Source organism: Eptatretus burgeri, chromosome 4 (genome assembly GCF_056783735.1).
Source record: "Eptatretus burgeri isolate ZD-2024b chromosome 4, Ebu_testis_v1, whole genome shotgun sequence".
In the NCBI taxonomy this organism is placed as follows: domain Eukaryota; kingdom Metazoa; phylum Chordata; class Myxini; order Myxiniformes; family Myxinidae; genus Eptatretus; species Eptatretus burgeri.
Window position 1 is genome coordinate 51,231,471 of NC_140964.1, and position 10,784 is coordinate 51,242,254.

Consider the following 10,784-nt stretch of genomic DNA (forward strand, 5'->3'; position numbering starts at 1 on the left):
TTCAGGGAGCTCTCAGTTTGGAAAACAGAGTCGCTGAGAGAAGGCGTCCTCGTGTGTGAAGAACAGTCGGGTTATCGAGGCGTGCTCGGAGTCGCTTCAAAGCGAGCGAATGAAGGAGGCACAGTGTTGGATCTGCCGGGAGAGACGCTGAACCGACTTGCACGTCGAGTCTGCCTTTTTGGGGCACTGGGAGAGGTGGCCTGCACGGAGAAGCTGAGAGGGCGGAGTTGGGAAGTCCGGCATCGAGGCGGGAAGGCAGGAGAGGAGACTCCGGAGCTTCTGACGGTCCCTACTCACACCAACGGCTCGACACGTTTGCCGGAGTCCGGCACCTTGATTTGGGCCTTGTCTGGGAAACAGGCCAAGCCTGGATTTGTATGCTGGACCGTGAGAGAGATCGGCTGAGGCCTATCGTCGACCTTACGCGGGGTCAGAGCGCGCGGAGATTGCATGCGGTGCGAAAGGGTCAAAGGGAGGACGAGCTCCATTTCGCCACGTGGCACGTTCGAACGGGAGTTCGAATTCGTGGACATCCGCCTGTTGCGAGCGACATTCGTGCTTTTGACACTGTCTTCTCGTCCATGAGACATCACCAAGTACTCCGTCTTGTCTTGCGTGCATGCTGTTTGTCTGTCTGCCTCTTTGTCTGCACGTTATCTAAGGCATATTTCGGTAGCGACCCCCTCGAAACCTGTACTCCGTAGTCCCCTAGTTAAGAACAGGTTAAAGATAGTTAATAAAACCATTGTCGTGAATTTTGCTTGTGTTGTGATCTCCGATGTTACCCAATAATCTGGTTAATTCGTATGAAGTTGCCGCTATGGATTAATTCGTGTCGCATCGAGGAACGATCCGTTCGATTGGCATATAAAACCAAAATGGTTACAGACTGCAGAAAATGCTCGGCATCTGATACAACCAGTCTGTAACCAGGGGTTCTATTTCCCCAACTGGAAAGGTACAAGGATTACGTTGGTATCGCGATTGAAGGCGCGTGACCCGAGGCCTGTGCTGAGCCGGCCGGCGTTATAAACCCCGGAGACAGTGGTGGTGAGGGTGGCGCCTCAGACCGGGTGAGAATCCCGCCACCCCGGATCCGCAACAATATGTATACATATATATATATATATATATATATATATATACATATACATATACATATACATATATATATACATATATATATATATATACACATATATATATATATATATATATATATATATATATATATATATATATATATATACACACATATACATTAAGCCTGGTGTTGGCGCAGTGGTAAGGGCAGTGGCTTGGGACCCAAGAGGTCCTGAGTTCAAGCCCCGTTGGGACACTGAATTAATATATGTATGTATATGTATATGTATATATATATATATATATATATATATATATATGTGTATATATATAATGTGTATATGTGTATATATATATATATATATATATATATATATATATATATATATATATATATATATATAAACCAAGTCGAAAACACCAGGGGGTTGACTCAGCCTGCCATCCTTCCGAGGTCGGCGAAATGAGCACCAGTTGTACTGGGCCCGGTGTATGCCCCGGTTAGAATAGGTGTACCATATCCCTGTGTGTCGTAAGAGGCGACCAGGGTTGCGTCAGGAAGGGCATCCGGCGTAAAAACCGATGCCAAATCATTATGCGGACAACAAAACGAATTTCCATACCGGATCGGTCGAGGTCCGGGTTACCAACGACCGCCACCGGTACCGGTGGTCAGCAGGGTACCAGTGGAAATTGTGCTACTGCTGGGCGAAGGAGGAGAAGGAGACGGGGATGGCGAGTCCGGAGGCAGTGGGAGAGGGGGAAGGGTAGAAGTGTGAAGGTGAGAGTTGGAACTCTGAATGTTGGGACGATGACTGGCAAAGGGCGAGAGTTGGCTGATATGATGGAGAGAAGAAAGGTGGACATACTGTGTGTACAAGAGACCAAGTGGATGGGGAGTAAGGCGAGGAGCATTGGAGGTGGTTTCAAACTGTTCTACCATGGTGTGGATGGGAGGAGAAATGGTGTCGGGATAATCCTGAAGGAAGATCATGTCAAGAGGGTATTGGAGGTGAGGAGGGTGTCTGACCGAGTGATGAGTGTGAAGTTGGAAATTGAAGGGGTGATGATGAATGTCATCAGTGCATATGCCCCACATATGGGGTGTGAGATGGAATATAAAGAAGATTTCTGGAGTGAGTTAGATGAAGTGGTGGAGAGTGTATCCAAGGATGAAAGAGTGGTGATTGGAGCAGATTTCAATGGACATGTTGGGGAAGGGAATAAAGAGGATGAGGAGGTGATGGGGAGGTACGGTCTCAACAAGAGAAATGTGGAAGGGCAAATGGTGGTAGAGTTTGCAAAAAGAATGGAAATGGCAGTGGTAAACACGTATTTCAAGAAGAAGGAGGAACACAGGGTGACATACAAGAGTGGAGGAAAGTGCACACAGGTGGATTACATCTTAAGTAGGAGATGCAACCTGAAAGAGATTAGTGACTGTAAGGTTGTGGCAGGGGAGAGTGTAGCTCGACAGCATCGATTGGTGGTCTGTAGGATGACTTTAGAGGTGAGGTTGAGGAAGAGAGTGAGGGCTGAACCAAGGACCAGATGGTGGAAGCTGAAGGAGGAAGACTGTTGCGTGAAATTTAGGGAGGAGGTGAGACAGGCATTGGATGGTGGTAAAGATGGGTGGGATGATTGGGCAACGACAGCAGAAGTTGTGAGGGAGATAGCTAGGAAGGTACTTGGTGTGACATCTGGACAGAGGAAGGAAGATAAGGAGACTTGGTGGTGGAATGAGGAAGTACAGGAAAGTAAAAGGAAGAAGGGGTTGGCGAAAAAGAAGTGGGATAGTCAGAGAGATGAAGAAAGTCGGCAGGAGTACAAGGAGTGGCGTCGAAAAGCAAAAAGAGAGGTGGCTAAGGCCAAGGAAAAGGCATATGACGAGCTGTATGAGAAGTTGGATACAAAAGAAGGGGAAAAGGATTTATACCGATTGGCAAGACAGAGGGACCGAGCTGGGAAGGATGTGCTGCAGGTTAGGGTGATAAAGGACGCAAATGGGAATGTGCTGACGAGCGAGGAGAGTGTGTTGAGAAGGTGGATGGAGTACTTTGAGGAGCTGATGAATGAAGAAAATGAGAGAGAGAGAAGGTTGGAAGAGGTGGAGATAGTGAATCTGGAAGTGGGGTGGATCAGTAAGGATGAAGTGAGGACTGCTATGAAGAAGATGAAAAGTGGAAAGGCGGTTGGCCCAGATGACATACCAGTGGAGGCATGGAAGTGCTTAGGAGAGATGGCAGTGGGGTTGTTAACCAGATTGTTTAATAAAGTCTTGGAAAGTGAGAGGATGCCGGAGGAGTGGAGATTAAGTGTGCTGGTTCCGATTTTCAAGAATAAGGGTGATGTGCAGAGCTGTGGAAATTACAGAGGGATAAAGTTGTTAAGCCACACCATGAAGTTGTGGGAAAGAGTAGTGGAAGCTCGGTTGAGAGGAGAGGTGACGATCTGTGAGCAGCAATATGGGTTTATGCCAGGAAAGAGCACCACTGATGCGATGTTTGCTTTGAGAATGTTGATGGAGAAGTATAGGGAAGGCCAGAAAGAGTTACATTGTGTGTTTGTGGATTTAGAGAAAGCTTATGATAGAGTGCCAAGAGAGGAGTTGTGGTATTGTATGAGGAAGTCGGGAGTGTTGGAGAAGTATGTGAGGATCGTGCAGGATATGTATGAGGACAGTGTGACAGCGGTGAGGTGTGCGCTAGGAATGGCGGACCGGTTTAAGGTTAAAGTGGGATTGCACCAAGGATCGACTCTGAGCCCTTTCCTGTTTGCAATGGTGATGGACAGGTTGACGGACGAGATCAGACTGGAGTCTCCATGGACCATGATGTTCGCGGATGACATCATGATCTGTAGGGAGAGTCGGGAGCAGGCTGAATCGAGAGTACATGTGCGTAAATGAGAGGGAGGGTGGTGGTATGGTGCAGTTGCAAGGAGTTGAGGTGGGGAAGGTGGATTGGTTTAAATACTTGGGATCAACTGTCCAAAGTAACGGAGAGTGTGGGAGAGAAGTGAAAAAGAGAGTGCAGGCAGGATGGAGTGGGTGGAGAAGAGTTGCAGGAGTGATTTGTGACAGAAGGGTAGCTGCAAGAGTGAAGGGGAAAGTATACAAGACGGTAGTGAGACCAGCTATGTTGTATGGTTTGGAGGCGGTGGCGCTAACAAAAAGACAGGAAGCAGAGCTGGAGGTGGCAGAGTTAAAGATGCTGCGATTCTCGTTGGGAGTGACGAGGATGGATAGGATAAGAAATGAGTGTATTAGAGGGACAGCGCAGGTAGGACGGTTTGGAAACAAAGTGAGAGAGGCGAGATTGAGATGGTTTGGACATGTGCACAGGAGGGAAACGGAGTGTATCGGGAGAAGGATGTTGAAGATGGAGCTGCCAGGCAGGAGGAGAAGAGGAAGGCCAAAGAAGAGGTTCATGGATGCGGTGAGGGCGGACATGCGGGTGGTTGGAGTGTCAATGGAAGATGTGGAGGATAGAGCGAAATGGAGACAGTTGATCCGCTGTGGCGACCCCTAACGGGAGCAAGCCGAAAGAGGAAGAAGAAGAAGATATATATACACATATACATATACATATACATATATATATATATATATATATACATATACATATACATATATATATATATATATATATATATATACATATACATATACATATATACATATATATATATATATACATATATACATATACATATACATATATATATATATATACATATATATATATATATACATATACATATACATATACATATATATATATATATATACATATATATATATATACATATATATATATATATATATATTATATACATACAGTGGTGCCCCCAGAATCCGAATTTAATTCGTTCCATGAGGCTGTTCGGATTCCAAAAAGTTCGGATTCCAAAACTATTTTCCCAATAAGAAATAATGGAAAGTGAATTAATCCGTTCCTGGACCCCAAGAAAACCTACTTTCAAGACACTTTTAACTGAAATTACCCATGTTTAAGGTAAAATAAGATGAGTAAATTACCTTTTCTGGTTCATGAATCTTCTTCCAAGCCTGGGGGATGAGCAGGAGCATTGTCGCGTCTTCAATCAGGTCTGGATGCAGCTCCGGCCTATCAGTGGCCATTGGGATCCAAAACGTAAACTGTTCAGCCTGGTGGAGGTGTGTAATTAACCAGGAAGCACCAAATGGTGTTTTATATCCCAGTACACTCTGGAGACACAAACGTGCCGTTTTCATCGCACGGTTCCACGGGAGAGAATCAAGAGGTGAAGCGATTGGGTAACGCAGCATGACGTCACTACCATGCTCGCGAAAAAAATGTTGAGTTCTTTAAACCCGATTCGTCAGAGGGTTCATTGAATGAGTTGGCTTCACGACGGGTTTTCATGCTTTTATTTTTCAGAATCGTACACACGGTCGATTTCGGCAGCTCGAACATGGCAGCGAGATCAGACACACACATATCGCTCTCATGCTTAGCGATAAGTTCTTTCTTCAACTCAATTGTCGTTCTCACGGAGTTCCTCTTACTCCTATTTGCTTCACCGCTCTTCTTGGGTGCCATGGTGAATGCACAAGGGTGATAATTGAAAAAAACAAAACGGCACAAATCAAGGTGAAAACACGAGGTAAAGTAGCGATCGACACACGAGAGATGCTTTCACGAGTACTTCCACCGACGAACTGAATGAACAAAGCGCGAAGATGCGGGTCGAACAGGCGGGGGAGACGCACGTGAACAAACAGGAACGCTATGTGGTGTTCGGTTTTTGAAAATGTGTTCGGTTTTTAGGGCAACATTTTCTCGAAAAAATTGTTTGGATTCCAATTTGTTCAAACAATGGGGCGTTTGGATTCTGGGGGCACCACGGTGTATACATATATACATATATATATATATATATATATATATATATATATATATATATATATATATATATATACATACATATATATATATATATATATATGTAGACATATATTTATTTATTTATATATTGTTGCGGGCCGGGGCTCGGGTGAGAAGACCACCAGGGGAGGAATCTATCTCTGGTTCCCACCAGACTCCCCAGAATTGCAGGTCCTCGCACACGGATAATTCTGTGACTCGGTGGGTCGCTAACCGACTGTGAACACCAATAACTCAACCGCGTGCCCGAGGGTCCTCCTGTCTATGGGTTAACCGGGTTACATAATTAATCACGTGATTTAATTACCAGGGGACACGCCCTCGGTACGCCTTGTCCGAACCGGATCATTTTACTGGACCGGATCAATTACCGGATCGGATGCATCCGAGCGACACTGCCAAGGACGTACTGGCTAAAAGGAACGGATCGTTGGGAATAAAGTCCTGGTTAAGTTAGGATGCGGACCATGCTGAATCAATGAAAGAAAAGACGAAACGAGCTGGGAACATTTCTACAAAGGGATTTATTAACAAGCAGGCGAGGAAAGATATGTGGCACTGTGAATATAGCTTTCATTGTTGTCTGTAGCAGGAATCAGAAGAAATGTGAGAGATGCTGCAATATTCAAACAACTTACAAAAGCGGACACAGAGCAGAGTTATCCCGATATAATTATTGTGCAATCTTAACTTAAGCGAGGACAAGTGTCAAGACACACACACACGCACACACACACACACACACACACACACACACACACACACACACACACACACACACACACACACACACACACCGATGAAGAGGAGTTGATGAAGAGAAAAAGGAGAGGAAACGAAGCTAGTGGTCTCTCAATACTTTACACGATTGCCTGATCACGCCACCAACACGTTTTGGGGGATGCTCCGCTGGGCGATACCTCCCTGACAGGTGGCATGTCGCCTTTTGCTTCGTGGCACTTCATGCAGCTGGCGTTGGTCCAGAGAATGAGACGCGACCGACGGGTGTGAAGGGAAGGACTTGGTTGGAGTCAAAAGCCAATGGGTGGAGAGAGAGGTGAAGCCAGTAGGTGAGTTGGTAAGGAAGGGTGGAGCCAGCAGGCGAGTTGGTGAAGAAGGGTGGAGCCAGCAGGGGAGTTGGTAAAGAAGGGTGGAGCCAGCAGGCGAGTTGGTGAAGAAGGGTGGAGCCAGTAGGCGAGTTGGTGAATAAGGGTGGAGCCAGCAGGCAAATTGGTAAAGAAGGGCTGAGCCAGCAGGCGCATGGGTAGGTTGTCGAGCCCAAGCCAGACAGAATGAGCCGTCAGGAATGATGAACGACACACCAGGAACGACGACTACTCTCTATCGACGACTACTCTACTCCACCGCCTTGCGACCCATCCTTTTATAGATTCGGTGGTGCGGGGCGGGGGCGCCTTCCCCAAGCGATGGGTCGTCACCGGAACCGGGCACTCTGGTTGGGCTCCGGCTAGCACACGGGCCAGCCGCCATGACCGGGAGCGGCTCCACTTCACTTCCGGCCAGATGGTTCCAAGCTGTGGAATCGTCTCGCTCAGAGTATCGTGGCATGAATCGCCTTGCACCGATCCCCGTGATATGAATCGCTTTGCACCGAACCCCGTGCCGTGTCCCGGCGACCCGCGCTGGTCAATGTGCCTGCTCCATGGTGCGCCATGCAGTTCGAGCGTTCCGGCCACACAGCATGCCTCTGCCTGGTGGCAGCTGCATCGAGGTGGATGTGCGGGAGGGTGTCTGCCGTCCGCGGGAGACATTTGTTGCTGTCGTGGTGAGCGAAGACTGATGGTAACATGTTGTTGTAACCCCATCATGTGCAGACCTGACCAAATATGTGTGTTACTCGTGCCCTGTTCTGTACGATGATAAAGTATCATGGGCTGTGTGCGACTCCGCCATTGTACACTTTGTCAGCGCGCAGGTCCGCCCGCCATCGAGCATGCCCCGTACAGTGCGCACGGGTCCGCCATTAAGCACGTGGCCAGCGCGTGGTTCCGCCCGCCATCGAGCGTCGTGTTCGCGGTTATCAAATGCGGTGGGATGCACGGTGCCAGCCCTGATCTGTGTCAGGGAATTGAGGGAAAAGTTTGGATATAATTATGTATGAAGGGTTGAGTTGAAGAAGAAGACAGATATAATTATTAAATGGAGAAATGGGTGAAAAGTGTGCGTCGAGTGTGTACTGAAAATTGCTAGAATTTAGGGTGCCCTTTCTTTCATCTCCTAGGTACGTGTTCTGTGCAGCGTGGGCGTCGTGTTGGGTGCGCCTTCTGTCCAGTGGGTGGAAATTACTGCTGCACGTGTGTTTGGCAGGCTGTGATTTCTGCAGAGGGGTGTCCGGCAGAATGCCTGCTTGGCCTTTGCTGAGGACCCATCTCACAGCGAAGGGTGCACGTAGCTGGGATTTACCTCAGGAATGAAATCAGAGATATAAGCAGACCTAGCTATGAAGTTTACACAACTCGTTGTCCCGTTGTCCCGCTGGACAAAAGGGAAGGGACTATTTGAACGTATATTAATGGCATAACTGTCTTGGGACCGCTGTATGATGGTTGCTATTGGTTTGGAAGGATGCGGTTCTCAGAACCGCAACAATATATATATATATATATATATATATATATATATATATGTATGTATGTATGTATGTATGTATGTATGTATGTATGTATATATATATATATATATATATATATATATATATATATATATATATATATATATATATATATATTGTTACGAATTTGGAATTCGATTGCACACAACATACAGGTTCCTATAGTCAGCTATGTCGATAAGTGCTTGTTCCCGAGATAGCTCACCTTCCATTGTTTAAATGTTCAGAAATCGATTAGATGCGCTGCGGATCGATTTAATAGTAAGGGAACGAACAATGGAGACATCCCTCCCCCTCTTCTGCGAAGAGCAAGAAGAACCCTGCCGTCCCGTGACTCATGATGTCAACAACTCCTTTCCACCCGTGGCTGAGCGGGGGATGGAGCATGAGGGCATGAGTCGTGCCGGGAGCGGGGGAAGGGCGGGAGAAGGATAGGAGGAGATCTTTTCTTTTGTTCGAGGGCAGAGTTGGGGAAGGGAGTTGAGAAGTAAGCTTTTTGCTTCGGCAGAGAGTAGTCATTCAGCAGACCGTCGGGTCCTGCTTGGCCTGCATTAGGGTTGAGGCCTTCGGAAGCTTTTTGCTTCCGCTGGCTCAGTGGGCTGCGGCCTGGCTCGGGAGGAGGCTTTTTGGAGGCTTTTTGCTTTGGTGGTTCAGTGAGCTTCGGCTTCTGCTTGGCTCGGGAGAGCTTTTTGCTTCGAGCTGCTTTGCTTGGAAGAGAGTTGAGCTGGTCGCTCGGCTCGAGCTGCGAGTGGTGGCTTCTTCTTCTTGGTTCGTGGAGCTCTTTGTTCTCCATTTTGGTTCCCGGCTTGGTGCGACTCATCGACCTCTTTGTGGAGGTGGTTCCTCGGGGAAGTGACGTATCGACGCGAAGGATCGGCACCTCGTCTCACCAGCACGTGTTGAGAAGCGCGGGAGGATTCGCGGGAGCTCGGGAAGCATCGCGGCTCACGGCGATTGGATCCAGCTCGCTCTCGCTGGAGCCCGGGTCTGAACAACTTGAAGACCACACGAGGTGGAGAGGTTCGAGATAGGTTCTGGGTTTCAGCTTACCTGTCCTCTGAGCTGGAGCTCGTTATTAAAGGCCTCTGCCACCATTTCTTGGGTGTGTGTGTGTGCGTACGTGTGTACGTGGGCCCGTCTAATAAGTAGGAACTGCTGTTAAGTGCAAGTGACTGTACATAATAAGTAGACGGTTGTCGTTCTTTTGTCGTGCCTTTGTTGCTTGTATAATTGTATACGTGTTTTGCCTTGTTTAATTGTTTAATTGCATACGTGCTTTATTCTAATAAATGTCTTATGTGAATGCAAACCTGTTCGTTGCGTCCATTGCCTCATTGAACTGTCCCATCTTGCACTCGGAATATAGTTGGTTTTTAAATAGCCGGTAAAGTGATCGGGTCCAACGGGACTGCGCGATAATACCCCGCTCGGTTATCCCAAAAGGAAGCGAGCTGCTTAAGCGGCTCGTTTCCAAGCGGTCCCGTTGAGGTACAATCTCTCGGTAACCTACTCGCGCGAATAATTAGGTAAATCGAAGATTTGGCGATCAGACACTGTCGCGCGGGTAGAGTGCGGACAAGGTTGTGGTGTGGTTAAAAACACCCCGTGGCTGGTTTCCGGCGTTGATCCGGAAAGCCGCAACTCGATTGTCCGTTCGGTGGGTGAAGCGGCCGCTATTGGTTAGACGCCGTCGCTCGCACGCCGACGGGCGGGAAATCTACAACACTGGTGTCAGGACGTGGGGTACAGATTCATCCCCTCCACACTAAATTACCGGAACCGGATCAAAGGTGTGCGAGGCGACCCTCCGGTTCCATTAAATTCCGAGTTTAAATTATTTCCGATACACAAGATGGCAGTTCAAGGCGAACGGGAGCAGGGGGTAATGAATTTAGAAATGTTAGAAATCATGGCTCAGGGCGAAATGACCATGCAGAATATGCCCATTATGCAGGTTGAACACCCCCCACAAACAAATGCAGAGTCCGCAATGGGCGCAGCGGCAGGGGCCGCGGTGTATGACACCCCCCCCCCCTCCGTCAAAATCCTTCCCCAGCCCCCAGTGAAACCGAGACCGATAATGGCGGATCGGCCCTGCTTGAGCCATCGGTCGTCGCACAGATGGTGGAAATGATCGTGCA